The following is a 17,344-nucleotide window of genomic DNA, read 5'->3' on the forward strand; positions in this document are numbered from 1 at the left end:
AGGAGTTCTGAGGAAATGGAATAGCAGTAAAGATACTGAAAAACAAGTGGGATGAGAAAGAGTCTGTACAATGGATGTGTGTAGAACATCAGTTTTCATTTTCATTTTGTTTTCTAGGACAGATGAGGAGCACATCCTTTGCCCTGTCTCTTTCCTCTTGGGACTGCATATCGCTGGCCTCTACCTTGCAGCATTTAATCTGTCGTGATTGCCTTAAATGTCTGAGTCTCCACAATATTCACCTTCCCTTGGGCTGCAAGTCAGCAGCATGTGTGGCTTTGTGTTAATTTGTCCCAGTTCAGAGACACAGCATCATTAGTGAGCTGCTGCCACCACGGTAATTACTGTGGGATTTGGGCGCAGCGGTTTGCTCGTGCATTGCTCTGTACTTTCTCTTTAATCTGCACAGGCCATCTGCTTCATTTCTTAACTAAAAGTTGTTTTGTTTCTGCTTTGGAAGAGTGACTCTGTTTCTCCTAATCTTCTCTGTGTGGAAGGACCATTGGAGCTGGGATAAATTGCATCTGTTTGATAGCTCGTGCTCGCTTTTGAAAGATTTCTTGCAGGTCGTGCCCTGTAGTTTTGCTGTGCACAGATTTTTGCTTTCCTCTGTGCCTGCAGGGACAGTCAGGGCAGAATTTTGGTAGAACCACTCTGTGATCTTGGGAACTCTTGTAAGTCTGACCACAGTCCAGCTGTTGGCTTCTAGCAAAGATTTCCCAATACAAGTAAAAATACTCAGTAACAAAAATGTTACTGGGTGCTTATCCCATGACAACCGTGTGAGTAAGAACCTTTTAATTCCTCATCCAAATGAGAACTGTGCCTTGGGTGACAGAGTACTTTGGCTTCTGTCTAAGAGTTCTGTTGTGTCTTTTGCCACTGCTTATCTGATCAAAAATAGTGAATTATTGGACTGATCAGGTCAAAGACCCGAGTTACTCTAAATCTGTCTTCTCTTCTTTTGACTTTCTGTTCCCAGGACTTCTCCAGGATTAAATGGATCAGCTTTTTGTTATGAGCTGGTTTCCTAAGCTTGGGCAGTCCTCAGGCACCGCAGTGGATTGTTTAAGTGGGTGGAACGTGGATATTGCTGTTAGGGAAAGCTTGCTTTTATTTCCTAGAGAAACCTGTTCATTAGATGGTGATTTTGAGGGATACTCTGTGGTGTGGTCAAAAGGGACATTTTTTTATCTTTTAGAGGCATTAAAATAAGAGCAATGGAGATCTAACAGCACATGTCACTTTTTTGATCCTTTGGAAGAATTTATAACCTAGTTTTACCCATAAAGTGGGTTTTGTTTGTTGTCTTTTAAAGATGTTCCTGTTGTCGATAAATAAGGTGAGAGCTACAGTGATCCATGCCTCAAAAAAAAAAATAAAATTAGAAAAATAACTTCCTTAGGTCTATTGACAATTTATTTTTCTTGTCAATTGATAGTTTATTTTTCTTGTAATGGGAACATTATTTCTGCATGAGCCTCTCTCTCCTTGTCACTAGAAGATGGTGCATGCAGTTCTGACACAATGAAATAGCAGCATCAAATCAGTCAGTTTGCATCTTGGTTTCGTGAAAAGAATAAAAAAAAAAATAACATTATTTCTCCGAAGGCGTTTTGGAGTAGAGTAATCATTTAGAAAATGAAAAGATTCTTTGTCTAGGAGGCTCTTCTGTTTCAGTCTTTAATCTAAGCAGCTGTCTTTCTCCTTCCCCATGGGAAGTTGTGGTGGATAAATAACATGGAAATTCATTTGATGATGGAGACATTAGAGGTTGGCATGGACAATTAATTTGTTATTAAACAGAATTAATTTTATTTGATCCTTACATGGTTCTGTTGCTGCATATAAATTCAGCAGCTCAGTGAGTTATCCTGTAAATGCAGCCCTGGTTTTGGTGGCTCTGACATCAGGAGTGGCTTCTCTCCTCACCTGTGTGTGAAATGGAGATACAGGGAAGCTTTTGGCTTTGTGCTGCTGGAAGTTACTCTGGGGTTTGTGACCTAAAACTTGAGCTTTTCCCCTTCCCAATCTAAATGCTCTGGTCCTTTGCTCAGAACTGGTTTGAAAACGTTTCTGAAGCTCTATCAACAGAAAGCTGACTTGAGAAGAAAATGAGGAACTTTTCTTGTGAGCTCCTTTTCTCACATGAGGGGTAGGATGAAGTATCAGTGGCTACAGGTGGAACTATTAGTTTTCATCTCCAGAGGGATGGAGATGATGGGATGATCTCCTCATAGGGGGACAAAGCAGCACCTTTGGATTTCCCCTTTTACTCCTAGAATTCAAAGCCACATTTTGGTTGATTCTAGTAGGTACTGATCAGTTCTTCTGCAAAACCAGGAAAAAATTAGATCTCCTCATGTTTTTAATGACTTTTGAATGCTAGGAATTTGGAGCACGTGCAACAGGAATGCTTTGGGAATGTTCATATTCGTCACTATCTCTGCCTCTTTTTACTGCTTCCTTCTGGTTTTGCCCTTCTCTGTGTGACTTAAGGAGAGGCAGCCCCTGAGAAGTGACTGCACAGTGCCAGTGATCCTTTCCTATACAGAGCTGGTGCACATTTTGGTGTTTTGTTTTTATAAGAATGACTTCATCAGTGAGAAGATCCCCAGAGATCTGTGTTTTAGCCCAGTTCTAAACTGCTCAGTGCCCACAATCACTTCATCTTGGGTGTACCAGTTTCTCCTCCTAGGAGATGGAGATGGTGGTGCTGGACTCCCCTAAGAGGCTGCTTTAGGATTAACTGCTAAAAAGTGCAGCATGAAAACCTAAAGGTAGCCCTGCACTTGTGCACTGCTAAGTGGAAGAGTTTCATGAGCCAGTTACTTATAACAGTGTCCTCATAAGGCATTTACATTTGCATATATTATACTGCATTTTTCCTTCTGCTTCTCTCCTGCCTTAATTGTCTGTGCTCCAGTTTTCCCCAGACTGGAGAGTCTCTTGCTTGTGCTAGATTGGTAAACTAAAGATAAAAGTTTTTGAAAATGAGACCAAGGACAAAAGCAGGGAGGATGTTTAACTCAGAACTGTAAAAGAATATGTGAGTGTGTTAAAAAGGATACCAAATTCCATTATTTTTGTTAACTGGTGAGATCAGAAGAGGAATCAATTATATCAAGCAGGTATCTCTCTTTGTGAGCTGCATGGTGATAACTTCAATTGAATTTGCTTTTTAAAGTTGACGTGCCAGAAGACAGCATTGTTTCAGTAGGAATGAGCAAGGAAGAGGCTAATGTCATCTGTAAATGGCAGGGAAATACGAAACTCACACATCTTGACAGTAATCTCTTCTGTTTAAAAAGCAGATAAGTGAAAAAGCAGGAGAAAGAAAGGGAAGAAATACAGGACCAGGCTTGGCGTGCATTGTTGGAGATGATTTAGCAGTAATTAAATTGGTTCCAACGTAGCAGGTAAGACTGAAGACGAGACGAGGGAGAAAAAAAAATTCCTTACTGTCCATTAACATTCCAGAGTGTTAGCAAGCTTGGTGGGAGAGTGGTGTGTAAGTAAGCAGTAGTGATGAGTAAGTGCCCTCCCCTTCCAGTCCACACTGAGCAAGCGCTTCACGCTGGCATTAACCACCCCCAGCACAGGCAGGCTGTCATTTCTGGGGCTGTTCAAAATACTCTGCTCTCAGACACAGCAGACACCACAGAAATTTGCTGAATGTTGAATGCAGAATTCAGCCCAGCTCCTGCTTGTTTCCCATCTCTTTTACTGCCCCTGTGAGGGTCTCCCTGTTCCTACGATGCCCTCCCAGGCACCTGGGGTTCCTGCCAGGCTCCAGAGCCCCTGGCAGAGATCACCCATGTGCCCCAGCCTGTGCAAACTTTCCATCAAACCTCTCCTCACAGCCAGCCTGCCGTGGGGTGTTGTGCCTCTGGGGCTGCTCTGGTGTGCAGAACAACATGCTGCTTATAAATAACACTGGCTTATTTATAACACACTCCTGTGGCATTGCAAGTAAGAGCCATATCCATCACACACTGCTCATTGAAACATAAGGGTTTGAAACCACTTCAGAGACCCCCTGTTTCTTCACGTGGAGAGTGAAAAAGCAATTGCTGTTTGGAGCATGGGAGGAGTTGCCTTTGTGTGTCTCTTTGCTATTGGTATCAGTTCGGTAAATTGTCTAATAACTTCAATTCTTAACTTTTGAAGTATTTTTATTGTAAAAAGTGTTCTTTAAGAATGAAATATATATGTTTGAAGTGCATGAATGCTGAATTTAGAGAAGAATGATTGTGTTCAACTCAATTCAGTGGGTGATATTAAAGAGGCAATTACACATGATTTGTGAAATAAAGAGCAGCCTCGGCAGAGTGTGGTACCTGCAGGGTTGAACAGCACCCTCTGATCTGAGCTAATAAGAGCAGTGTCTAATATTAGAGTTTGCCTTGTCAGAAAACCCATTAGTGTGCCAGTGTGAGGACGGGGTGTGCGAGGCAGAGTGAGCAGCTGTTTGCCTTTTGGTGCCACAGGAGGAGGCAGGGAGAAGCTCTCTCTAAAAGAAACTTCATTTGTCATGCTGCTGCTTTGCTGTTTATAGTATTAAACTGTTGATTAAGGGAAAGATGATTGAATAGGTACCTTCTTTTAGAAGCACACAGACTTCAGCTGGAGATTAATTCCTTCATTTGCTTGTGTTCCTCAGTTTTTAAAGTTTTTGCGTAAGGTTTTTTTTTTTTTTTTTACTTTTGAGATGAAAACTTCAGAGCTCTCTAGTTTTCAACCTATTTATTCTTTTCATGTCATCCTCCTTCATACACATTGAACTGACAGTATTTTTTCCTTCCTTTCTCACACATCCAAAACCTAAATACAATTACAGTTTCCATTCTGTGCCCTCTGGAGGAACAGGTCTTTGTAAAAGCTGCACCACAGGCTTGGTGAGGAAGGATTTTCGATTAGTACATTTGTTAATAAATTCAAAGTTTTTAGAGATGTGTGATAAAATTAGGTATATGGGGTAACCTGTTGGATGTGAAAATACAGAATATTAATCACAGACCACAGACATTTTTTCTCTGCTTTGATTTTTGGTGTGGCTCTGTGAGTATTCTGCATTTTGCTTGGTGGTTTGCCCTGAGTTTTCAATTACAAAGTGATTTCTTGTCCTTATTCCCCATCTCATTTATTCCTGGCTCTCCTTCCAGTCAGCTCTGGATAACTGAGAGATATGCTAGAATGGTTCTTCTCAGTTGTTGGAGAGAAATTGATATTTATTAACAATCTACTGAAATGGTAAAAAGCAAAAGGAAAAAGTGAATACTGCAGAGAAGCATATCTTCAAATATGTACAAGACTGCTCTGGAGGAAGAGATGATAAGTTTTTGCCAAGAATTATGCTCACAGGCATAGAGACCATTTCTGGCAGGTATTTTGTTCATTCTGTTCACGCTTCCAAGGCACTGCCCCAGCAGCTCTGAGCACAGACAGGATGGATGGACTGTGCTTTGTCCTCTGCTCCCTCCCTGACCTCGGTGTCCTGCTCCCTGGGAATGAGGGGGAATCCAAGTGACAGAGCCTGTGAGCCAGCCTGCTCTTGTCAAGCAGCCTGAGGTGGATGGGATCAGTATTTCCCTGAGTGGAGCTCTCTGGAGGTGGTCAGTGAAATACAAACCATTGTGAGGCTTCAGGTGCTGAGAGCATCAGAAGATCCCTCATCAGATGGTACAGCTGTACTTCACAGGTGCATCCACTGCTTGGACCTTCTTCCTGGTGTCACAGAAATGCCACTGGAGGATCTTACGTGGTGATCACACTGTTTTAACAGCCTGTTCAGAGACTGAAGACTTCTAAAGATACAGCAGTAGTATTTGCTGTGCGTATGCTCCTTTCATTATGTATATCTAGAGCTGGTGTGATTTGATCTGATAGCTTTTCCCCTAATTTTCTTCTTGACTTAAGTGAGTATTAATCATAAACTGTTTCATTAGTAACTAATTTGATTCAGAAAAAAAGTTGAAAAGATTTGACATCCGCTGTAAAGTTTGTACTACTTCTCCCATGCACTTGAAGCAGGTATTTGGCACAGAGATTGTTTTGCATAACCTTGCTTGTTGATTTTGTTTGTGTGTGCATGCATTTAGCATGGGGATGTGCACAGGGAGACAGGCAGAAACTTATCATTTGCTGCTTTTTTGGTGGTTCTTTACCCTCAACAAGCTGAAGAGATTTAATAACCGTGGGCAGCATCTCTGGGATTACACTGACAAAAACAATGCATTTGTCCCACTGGCTTTGAACATGGTGAAACTCAAAAATGTTGTTATTGGAGGTGAAATAATAAGGGCAGGTCTAAAAAGTAATAGTTACAAGTGAAATAGGGACAGTTTATTGGAATAAGTTGAGAGAGGGGGAATGTCAGAAATTCCAGCTGTTTGATTTGTTCCTGTTGCCTTTTGCCTTCCCTTCATCACCGATCCAACCCTATTTTTGTGCTTGTGGATTCGAGTGATTTTGTGTTGATTGTTGAGGATTTTTTAAACAGCCTAAGATGGATGTTAAGGATACTGTTAAATAATTGAAAATGATTCCTGAAACTGGGAAACAAGGCCAATGGCAGGATCACAGCCCTGGTCTTCTGGAGAGGGGAGTCTGATCTGTTCATAAACCTGCCTGGAAGAGAATTCCATGGAATATGCTCCTGGAGAGCTGGGAAGGTTGGGGAGGACAGTATCTAGAGCAGCTTTCATACCTCAGCTGTTGTGCAAGTCTGAGGCTGCCTAGTGCTGATAATAGACTCCATTGAGAATGGCATCATCTCCTACAGCACTGGCTGGTAAGATAAAGGTGTATTTGAGGAAGATTGTACTAAGTCAGGAGTGTGCCAGGTTTATTGAAAGGCACTTTATTAAATAATATAATGGTATTTTCCGAATGGAAGAAGAAGAACCAAATATAGCAAGAGATATATGACTTTATTTTAAACTTTAAACTTACTTTAGAATAAGAAAAATTGTTCTGATAGTATTTCCTGACATATCACAGTGGACTTTTTTTCCAGAGATGGGACAAATTTAGGAATGAATGTTGTGGCCTTAAATATTGCAGTGCAAAAGGGTCTGTTCTTACCTCTTTGTTTTCTTGAAGACTTGACTGTAAACTCAAAATTCTGTAATTCTGCCTGTCGTGGTTTGGGCATCCTTCGGATTCTCTTTCTGGTAGGTGAAGATTAGGATAGGAGTATGAGGATTAGGATATCTTCTGACAGGGAAGAGGACAGGATCACAGTGGAGGTGAGAATCCGGCTGAAGTCCCTTAGGATTGTTCTTTGTGGATGTGTTGCAGTATGGAAGCAGGATAATCATCAGTAACTGTTTGCCATTGACCAGCTTTTTCCAGTCCCGACCAGTGGCAGGGACTTTTTCCCTCTATCTTTTGTTTGCCAGTTATTTCTGTAATTGTACCATACTCTGTACACTTTGAAGTTGTGCCCAGAAGTAGAAAAGCTGATGGTCTGTTTCATTCTCCAAAATGTGGCAGTTCATTAGTATGAAAACAAACCAAAGGGTTTGGTTTGCAACAAAGGAGATTTTTTTGATATTGTTTCTTTTCTTTATTGAAGTGTGGTTTTGTTGAAAATGCAAATATTGTGGTCAAACATTAAAAGGATGATGAATGTTTGTCTCATACAGTTAATCATAATTGTTCTTCAGATGTGTATAATGAATATCTTTCCTAAATAATGTTTTTCTTTTTTTTAAACTGATTTTTCCACTTGGTTTTAATGAAGCACGACTTCAGTGCTTCACATTTTGTCTAATGGTGTGAGGATAACATTCTTGATGTCAATGCAGTTTTGAGGAAAGATTTTGTTGACTTAATATTATGGAGACAGTGGAGAGAGAGAAAAGAAAGCAATGTCATTTTGTCTGTGAATTGATTTTTGCATAGTCTTAGTGGTACTAAAGGGAAGGTGTTCACTGAGTGGCAGCTAGTGTTAAAATTAGCTTTATTAACTAGTAAGCTATTTTAAAGTAAAAATTTCAGTTCTGAAATGTTTGAGGAAATTTGTACATGTGGGCTGTTACCACAAGAACTGGCTGTTCAGGTGTAGAGATACATCCTCTTCCCTGGCGTTCTCTGCTGCTGTGGTTGAGGAGGGGGGATACTGAGGTGATTACTTGCTGGTTTTTTGTCATCCCCTGGCTCAGCAGCTTTTGGGAGAACATCTTGTCCTGTTGCTCTGAGCATGCCAGGAGTGGGTGAAGATGTACCTGTTACTCACAGAAGGGTGGGGAAGGGACCCAGGACTTTGTGTCTTCACTTATTCCTCATCAGCCCAGTTCAGGCAAAGATGCTGCAGAATGAGAGCAGCAGTCAGAGATGGGTGATGAGAGTGAAAGACTGGGAAAGCAGTTATGCTGGAAAACTGATGATTGGACTTGTTGACCTTAAAAAGCAGTTGAAGAAGAGGTGACAGTTTGAAAGCACAGAATCTAATGAATGAATGGTTTAGAGAAGTTGTCTGGGAGTTGTTTTCCCTGTCTGTGCAAGGCAACAACAAAGATGTTCAATGGAGCAGATAGGTGGCAAATTAAAACCTGATAAAAGAAAATGCATTTTCAAGCAGTGAAAAAAAGTAATGGGATTAATTTCCACCAGAAAACTGGCAAAGTCAGGAGTTTCTCAGTGTTCAGAAAGACTGGATATTTATATGATCAATAAAGGTATCTAGAGGAGCTGTCAGTGAGAGGCTGTTTTTCAAATGCTTTTATTAGATGTCATTTTTCTGGAGTTGGGAAGCCCAAGGCAAAGGTGCAACTAGAATTTCAGTGAAGTACCTGCCTGAAGTGGTCTTTGTAGCTGTTACTCAAACATCCAGGTTTGTTCTTCACCACGTCAGGGTCTCAAGAGGAACAGGACCCCAGGCACAGAGGGGTTATGGGCTCTTCTGCCAGCCTGCCCCGAGTTTATATGGGATCCAGGAGCCAGCAAACCTCTGTTCACAAGCTGCAGTCCCAAGCATTTCCTTTTCAAATACAGAAAACTCTTTCAGAAGTGCAGGTCACAAGGTTAAATATCAGCCTGGCTTCACGGCGCTCGCTCTCTGCCCAAGAGCAACCTCTGGAGGTGACTCCTGATTAAGCTAATGAGGCACATTCAGTGGGTGTTGGCTGAGCTGTGCTCTGGGTGACAAAAACTGATCCTAAAAACCAAGCCAAGGAGGTGTTGCTTGGTGCAGTTTCCATCTTTTATGAGACAGAAGTGTTAAAATGATGTTTCATATTTTCAAAGGATACAAGTTCAAACATGGAATCCTCATCGTGTAGGTAATGTCAAACATATATGATGAAAAATGAGTATTTCGACCTCATGCAAGGAAAGCAATGAATTTTAGTGCAGTGTGAAGGCTTATCATTGCTTTGCCCTGGATAAATCCCTGGGTGTGATTATTTGATCTGGCCCAATCTTATTGTTGGGAGCATGGTTGGGGTGTGAAATGACCCTTTATGGTTCTTATTGTATCAAGAAGAAATATACTTTGGTCTTCTTTTGGTTTATAGGTGTTTTTTGTAGTATGGAAAGTGCACCCTGGGCCAGATTTCAGTCTCAGTCCAGTCTCTTCTCCTTGGTGTCCTCTCTGGAGGAAGAGCTGCTGGGCTGCAAGGGCCAAGACCTGTGTCCCCTCTGCCTTGAGAATCCTTTATAAAGAAAATGCAGATATGCTATGGGTAACCAGGGAGATAAGTTGATGTATAGTTTGTGAAACTCTTATTGGGATCACTGATCTTTTATACCCTGGAGGGAGGAGAGGGAACATTTTATGAATTAAGTTCAAATATGGGAAATTATTAATATATTCTAATAATGCACTCAGGTGATGTATATTCTGAAGCATCACCTAAAATCCCTTTTTCTTTGCCTTCTTCAAGAAGCCACGGCTGGCATATTTTTGGAGTTGTTGACATATCATGAGGGGATCAAGGAATTACTTTTGAGTTCAATGGAATGTGCTGTGTTGGATTGGATGAACTCATGTCTGATTTTTTTTTTTTCTTTTGCTCCCTCAAAATAAGAGAGAGCTTTGCACTTCTTCATTTCTCTTAGCCCAAATAGCCCAGGAGCAGAGCCCAGGTGGTGGGGCCATTCCTCCTCTTTCATTCTTGCAGAGATAAAAGCACTGGCTTTGAGCACAGCTCAGTTTACTTTTCTCCCAAGTTAATGATATTTAAGTGGTTAAAACTGCAGGAAACTGGCTGTTAAGAGCTTTAGAGGCCAATGTCTGGGTTACTTAGTAGACAGACAGGAGGAAAAAGAAATGAGTGCAAGAAATATGAACATAGGGGTGAATTTTATACACTGCAGACACTAAAAGTATAAAAATCTCATGTATCATCACAAAACCTTTTTTTTTTCCTTATTTTTTTTTAATAGGTAACATTAGTTTTGTATTGCCTGTAAGAATGAATCCATTCCCTTGTCAGCTGTATGCTTTCCCTCTGGCAGTGATGGTAATCTAGTGGCTAGATTGAAGAAGATATGTTGAGGGTTTTTGGGATTTTTTTTTTTTTTTTTAAAGAAATTACTGTTTTTCACATGTGAATCGTGCATGTGGTGTCAGATAGCAGTGTCAGATGGGGAGTGACCCTGTGCTGAGGCAGGTGAAAAAGGCAGCTCCACACACAGGACAGCCACTGCCTGAGCAGTGGGGCTGTGAGAAATGACAAGAAGAAGAGGATTTGTTTGTTTTGTTTTGTTTTGTTTTGGAATGAAGAGATGCCAAACACACTGAGACAGAAAAGCAGGCTCACTCTGGAGACAGACAGTGGTGAGCGTTCTGGTAGAGGGGAGCTGAATGAAGAAAAAAATCATTTATTTCACAATTATTTCACAGCAGCAGGAGGCTAAGAAACATAACTAAACATGTTAAACTCACTGTGAAGCGAGAGGACCCCAGGGGTATTTTAGTCAGATAATATTTAATTTGTTGCAGTGTCAGTTGTATGATTGCTTGTCAGCTGGCATATGGCATATGTGCTATAAGCAAAATGGGGCTTTCAGAGACCATGCACAATTTTCCAGAAGATAGTAAAGCAGGAGATTTATCAGAGATGGATTAAAAGAGTTACAGTGGATTTATTTGGTCTGGTCCATTGCCAGGATATAAGGCAAGCCGAGCTCTCTGCAGAGAAGTGTTGGAGGAGAGGGACAAGAGCTAGAAAGGGAGGACTATAAATCAGGAGGAAAACCTAGGGAATACAAGAGCATGTAAGATATACACAGGTATTTGTAGGAGCACGTTCCAAGCTGCCAGCTGAACGTTGGCCAGAAGAGCAGTCGGATTGCAGAGTTTCTCCAGAATTTAAGAATGGGTGGTTGAGAAGCTAGGAGTGTCTCTGAATGCCTTGTTCTGGCACCTAAAATGAGTGTTTGATCATCTTTCTCGTGCTCTCTGCCTGCTTGTGTCCTCTTCCCACCACACTTTCCCTGGGTGGCTGCTTTCTCCAGACTTCCAACCTTGGGAGGAAAGTTGCTTTTCAGCTTGAATGATAACCTGGCTTTGCTGGCAAGAAAATGGCTCTGTTTTAAGAGCGTTAGAAAACAGATGAGGACCATCCCTTGCAGCGAGATGATGGGACAGACGGGAATCCCTGGTTTGCTGTGTGCCTGTGGTTATGTACATCAGCCTTTCTGACCTCTCCTCACCTGTTCCTGCTAGGCATGGATGGAGGTACTTGGGCTTCAAAAGAAGGAATATTTTATTTTTCTTGGAGAAGCCTTAGTTGTAGTGTACAGCACATCTGCAAGGCTTCTTTATAGGTTAAATCCATCTTTAGATTCCTGCAGTAGCTTTATATTGGCTTGAGGGGCAAAAACACAAGCAGAGGGTTGATATGTAGACAAGTCACATTTGAGAATTAAGGATATTAAAAAAAAAAGTTTCCTAATGGTCTTGTCAGTGCAAGGATAGTGGAATCTGCTGGATGTTTTTATTTTTATGAAGTTAACAGGCTTTTTTTTTTTAATGGTGTTTTAATTGAGGTCTTGAGTAGAAAGTCAATGGTGTGTGTATACATATGTGTCTGCAGTCAGTTCTGATTTGCAAAGTAATGTGAAAATAGGTCAACCACGGAGAGAAGTGTTGGGAAATGGCTGCAGCTGAGAAGGAAGCTATTTGTAGGCTGGGAGTAGAAAATTTTGGCTTGAAGATGATTTATACAGAATATGAGAGTGGTAAGAGGAAAGGGAACCATTTGCCTTCTGGTGATCATAGATGTTGCTGAAGGCAAGGAGGGTTGAGAAGTTTCTGGTAATTTAACTTTTGCTGGTTTTGCTTGGCTGAGAGCTCTTGGGGTTTTTGTTCTGGGAGAGTCCATTAGCTCCTGTGCTAATTAGCAGTGCTCCAAGAGGGAGCTGAGGGATATGGCTCCCATAAGAGCAAAATCTGACCTAATGTGTCTTTAGCCCCAGCTGTCCCTGCAGCCCTGGTGCTTCCTGGGTCTTGCTGCTGCTTGGCTGTTGCTTCTCCCCCTACACTTTCCATAAGGCAATGGGATTTGAACACAGCTTTACTCCCAAAGTAAGGATTAACATCCCTCAGTCTGGGGCAGAACCTGTTAATTGTCAGCATCCCTGTTCCCATTCCCAGGTTCATGCTTTTCTGTGGGGTGCAGGGCATCTCCTGTATCCTGTTGAACCTGAAGAGGGCTGCAGTGTTTCCCTTAAGGAAGGGGCAGATCCCCACTGATGCTGCAGCCTGGTCCTGGTGGCTCTGCTGCCACACAGCACTCGGGGCTCTGTGTTTGTTTCCATGAGTTTCATCACCCTGCTACAAACTCATCCCTCCAAATTACAGAGACGTTGTTGAATTGTAATTCTCCTCTTTGATAAACGCATCACTGCAGTTAAGATTTATCACATTTATTATTTGCCTTTATTCAGTAGACAATTTACCTGTCAAAGAAGGAAATTAGACTGTTTTCATATTATTCATATTAAGGCTCAGTTGATTGTTTCTTGTCCCTAATTCTTCTCTAGCTGCTTGCAATTCAATTGTTAATGTTTTTTTTCAAGTATTTTATGAGATACCAAAATATTGAAGTGATTTATAATTGCCAGAATCTGTATCTTCTCATCCATCCTTCTCTTACAAGGTTGGATCTGTTCCTCTCTCCTGTTTTCAGTTGCTGCCTTGCCATTTGTGAGTTCCTTAAAGGTAGTTGCTCATGGACTAGAGATTAATGTGATTAATTTCATCAAGAACCCTAAGAATATATTTTGTCAGCAGCTCCTGACACAGTCTAATATAATTAAGCATTCTTTGGTTATTTCTGATCCTATTTTGACTTATATTTCTGTGCCTCTCACTGCTAATTTTACTGATGTCAAATATCTGATCAAGCCCCACTTTACCATCTCCCTTCTTCTATATATGAGTTTAAAGCAAGAAAGCCCAGACCTCTCTTATGCAGTTATCTCTCTTTTTTTATTTGTGTTTTTATGAGAAATAGTTAGCTAAATTATACGTGATTGCAAATAGCATCTGTTTGATGTTGAAGTTCCATCTCTTTCTTCAGTCTTGAAATTCTCCCTTATTACAACTAATTTGGATTTAGGAGTCTGAAGATGAAGAAGAGGGAGAAGAAATCTTGCCACTGATTTCTGATAATGAAGCAGCCTGTTAATATTCCCCAAAAATTATCATTAATTAAACAAAAAGTTGATGTAATACTTGGAATATTTCTGTACCATCAAAAAAGCACCAAGTGGGAAATATAATTCTGATTCCACTGTACAGAGTCTGTCTCCTCTGCCAGGCTCTAACCTGTGCACAAGTGAGAGAGCAAGCGAGCTGTACTGTTGGGTTGTGGATTAATAGTCAGTGTTCACTCATGTGGAAATAAAGCAGATTTTACTGTGACTAGAATCTGTCATTAAAAAGCCATTATTGGAACTGACCGGCACAATTCCTGCCCTCTCATTGCCAATGACAAAGCAATCTGTTCTTTAAAAAACAACAACCCTATATTTTCTTGCAGAGAATGGTGCAGGAGACTCACCAGAACAGAAGCGGGGTGAAGAGAGGCAGTTGAAAGATTTATTGATCAATAAACCAGACAATTACAGCTTGTTTATAAAAGGAAAAAAATAAAAAAGCCACCTCAAACCTCAGGCCTGCGAGCAACGCTGAGACTCTAATAATGCTAACTCTGGCATCCAGCTTGAAACAATAAAAGTCAATAGGAAGATATAGGATTTCAATAAAATTATGACACTAGATAAACTTTACCCCAGGAACACATTTTCCCTGGGTGTGTGACTGGCTTCAGTTAGATTTGTAACTTTAATTTCTTTCTTATTGATTTTTCTTTTCTTCACCTAATTACAAAGTCTGTGGTGAATGGGGTGTGTGTGTGTGTGTGTTTGAAGAGGGGCTAACGAGCAGCAGCAGGAGAAGGGCCTGAACTTATATGTATGTATATAAGGTCAGACACCTTTTTATGGTTTTTTGGCTGTGTTTTACTCTTCAGTTGCTTCCCATACTCAGGCTGGAGTGGCTCTGATGCTCCTCAGTGTGCAGCTGTCTGTGGGCTGCCCTTGTGATGTGCAGTGCTGCTGTGGCTTGGGGGGTGATGGTGCTTATGTGAACCCTCCTCAGGTCTTGCCCTAAAATTAACCCAAGAGACCTGGAGGACCTCACCTATACTCCTACTGTTTCTAAACCACTCTGTGGTGTGAATACTGCAGAAATGGATTTTCTTTGAGCTTCAAGTTACTTGTCAGCCAGGTCAAATTTTGGTTTTACGCAGAGAGAGAGAGTAGAGGAGCTGGTGGGAAGACTGGGGAGAAGCTTCATCTTAGGGGTGGCATTTTGCAGAGGTGCCATCCTGTTCATTCCCATAGCACATTTTCAAGGGATTAGCTCTAGTTCTGGTTAAAATTGTAAAATGTGTTTTCTTCTTAGTTACTTATGCAATAGTGGGAGGAATATTTATTTGATGAATGGGCTGGTGCTGGAAGAAGGAAGGGAAACTGTTCAACCTTTTGAAAAAATCACTATCCTTCCTCTTTTTCAAACTTACATCCCCTCAAACACAGCTGCAAGCTGCAGCACCAGAGTTTGCTGTAGGGCATTAATTTCCTAGATTTATAATGAACATCAAAAGTATTAATCTGCATGTGGGGCATGTTTGGAAAGAGCTGCTTTTCTGTTCAGGTGTTGATTTAAAACTGGTTAAGGTAAAGATCACCTGGAATTGTGCCAGGGTAGGGCCATGGTGAGTTAGCAGAGATTTACCCTGTGCTGGGTAAATTTTGGAAATTCCCAGAGGAACAGCTTTTTAGTAATTCTGATGAATACTCTCCACATAGGAAGCAGCAAAGCAGTTGTATTAGAATAAGGTTAGAAAGGGCATCTAAAAGTGCCTGGGGAGGATTTTGATGGGTTGTGAAGAATGAGGAAATACTGCAGCAATTACTAAATTAGGATTACGTTTTAGAGAATCGTTTTAGACAGAGGTCTTCTCAACAAGAACTTGTGTTTCCTGCCAAACTAACAAGATCTTTAGGAGGGAGGGAAAAGCTTTCAGTAAGTGCTCTTGAGGGGGAGAAATTTAAAAAATGGAGCTGGGGACCACTTGTTGGAAGCTGAGAATTGATTTCACTAACAGTATTAATATTTAGAAATAATTAAAGAGGATAAGTAAACTCCAAGATCAAGTACTTAATTGTGCCACCCTTTGGTTCAGCTTTTCAGAACTTTTTTTCCCAATACAGCTTCTGCTGTGTTTACCATGTGTGATTTTTTTTTTTTTTCCCCCTTGAGAAGTTTACTCTTCTTTTTAGAGAGATGCTTTGAAAGGCAAGGGCTGTAGTTGATTTTAGGGGAAAGATAGCCTGTAGGGTTGGTCATGCTCACATGAAAGCTGGAGTTTGTTCTCCTTGTAGCTTGACAACCCAGGGAGCTGCTGGGATCTTGATGGAGATGACTCAGATGACCTCATATTTATCAGTTAATTGGAAGCCAAGTGTGATGGGAGTTGCCAGGGGTCCTGTTTGCTTTTAAAAAAATACCAATGATTTTGGAACTGCCCCTGCTGCAATGGAGAGAACATAGCAGTAGTGAATTATCACACAGATGAAAGGTGCTTAAGAGAAAATCAGGACAGCAGAGCAGCTAGGAGTGAAGAGAAGGCGAGAGGATGCTGTAATTGCAGATCTAATTGCAACAACATGCAAAGCTCAAACCAATACCTTCACTAAATGCTGTCATTATGTTCTCTTCTGTGCTCTAGAAAGCGATTTGGCTGTAAATGGGGAGTGGAATTCATCTCCTCAGCAAAAGCAGTTTGCCTTATGGAAGTGCACTGGGCAGACTGGGTGAAGTCTGTGGGTACTGGAGAGGGAGGAGGAGGGTGGAGAGATCCTGTCCTGCTCCTGTCTGCTAAACAAGTTCTTTATGAGGCAGGTGTGACTGCTTTTGGGTTTTCTTCTTTTTCAGTAACATGGAAGTATTTCCTTTCTGCATGTCTGTCAGATGAACAACTCTTAACTGTTTCCCTGGAAAAATACTTCTCTTGAATCAAATCTGGGCTAGGAACTGTAATAGCTTCTGTAGTTTGTTAAAACCTGTTTGTCTTTATAGTTTTATTAACTCAGTTCCTGTAGTCCCAGGCTGTCCTTCAGTCTTGGGGTCCTTTTACCTGCTGACCAGCCCAACTATCTTGGCTGACCTTTCAGTCCATGATGTGCTCTGAACACACTGTACCTCTGGCAGTGCCCCCAGTCTTGTTGTCACACCTCGAATTTCAATGTTCCTTCCCACATGGACACTTGCTCTCCACATTCAGTCTGACCTTTAGATTTGGAAGGAGGAGAACCTTTGCATCCAGGCTGATCTGGGTTGTTAGTGGTCACCTTTCACTATCTGAAATACAGTCTTTTGCGTTTAGGGGTGTGGGGAAGACCTTTTTTCCTGCCCTAACAATTCCTGATTTCTCCAAGTGAAACTTTTCAGTGCAGCTGAGCTGGGTTTATGAAGTGCTGCACTGGACTGGGATGTGAACTTCACAGCTGTATAGCCCAGTGATCTTCTGATATTACTGTCTGTGATGGCAGAATACCCAGCAAGGAGCTGGTTTCTCCAGAGTGTTCCTGCATTTGTGTAACAGGGGAGGTAGCAAACTTCAGCAGTGAAAGGGGGGCAGCACTATCAGGTTTCCTCAGAGTTTTGGCTCTTTGGGTTTATGCCAAGGGCCTGTGCTGTTTTGACCCTGTTCTGTAGCCTCATAAGCATCAAGGTTTTCCTCTGCAGTTGAAAGATTAAACTCTTCATCAACTGCTAATCCCGGTGTGTATATTGCAGTGTGACCAGTCACCTCCTTAA

General features: G+C 41.4%; 1 protein-coding gene across 1 annotated transcript in view; it reads left to right on the plus strand.

The window, feature by feature from the left end:
* The window catches only part of MAD1L1 (mitotic arrest deficient 1 like 1), a 343,907-nt gene that overhangs the window by 122,013 nt on the left and 204,550 nt on the right, over positions 1-17,344 (plus strand). The window lies entirely within an intron of this gene.

The sequence above is a fragment of the Cinclus cinclus genome, chromosome 16 (assembly GCF_963662255.1).
Source record: "Cinclus cinclus chromosome 16, bCinCin1.1, whole genome shotgun sequence".
Lineage (NCBI taxonomy): Eukaryota > Metazoa > Chordata > Aves > Passeriformes > Cinclidae > Cinclus > Cinclus cinclus.